This window comes from Fukomys damarensis, unplaced genomic scaffold (assembly GCF_012274545.1).
Source record: "Fukomys damarensis isolate Sample0158 unplaced genomic scaffold, DMR_v1.0_HiC HiC_scaffold_23, whole genome shotgun sequence".
NCBI classification, from domain to species: Eukaryota; Metazoa; Chordata; class Mammalia; order Rodentia; family Bathyergidae; genus Fukomys; species Fukomys damarensis.
This window is the reverse complement of record NW_022900935.1, coordinates 9,399,434-9,399,683: the sequence shown is the minus strand read 5'-3', so window position 1 is coordinate 9,399,683 and position 250 is coordinate 9,399,434. Positions and strand designations below refer to the sequence as shown.

At 50.4% G+C, this 250-nt stretch overlaps 1 protein-coding gene across 1 annotated transcript in view; it reads right to left on the bottom strand.

Annotated features, from left to right (window-relative positions):
* The window catches only part of Myom3 (myomesin 3), a 43,121-nt gene that overhangs the window by 10,997 nt on the left and 31,874 nt on the right, over nucleotides 1–250 (bottom strand). The window lies entirely within an intron of this gene.

The window sequence follows — 250 nt, the reverse complement described above, 5'->3', positions numbered from 1 at the left end:
AGGTGTGGTTTGGGCATCTTGCTCCTGGGGTGACTCCAATGTGTGGCCAAGTTTCCCGCCTTGACTCCAGGACTGTACACATCCCCCCCATCCAGAGGAGGAAGTGGAGCATTAGATGATCCAAAATGTAAATGACTGAAGAGCCAATAATGATCATTAGGAGAAGAAAGGACACGGCCTTTCCTTTCTGGCATGTCCTTAGCTCCCACTGTGGACTCTTAATAGTCTCTGATCTCCAGCCCTCTGCTCC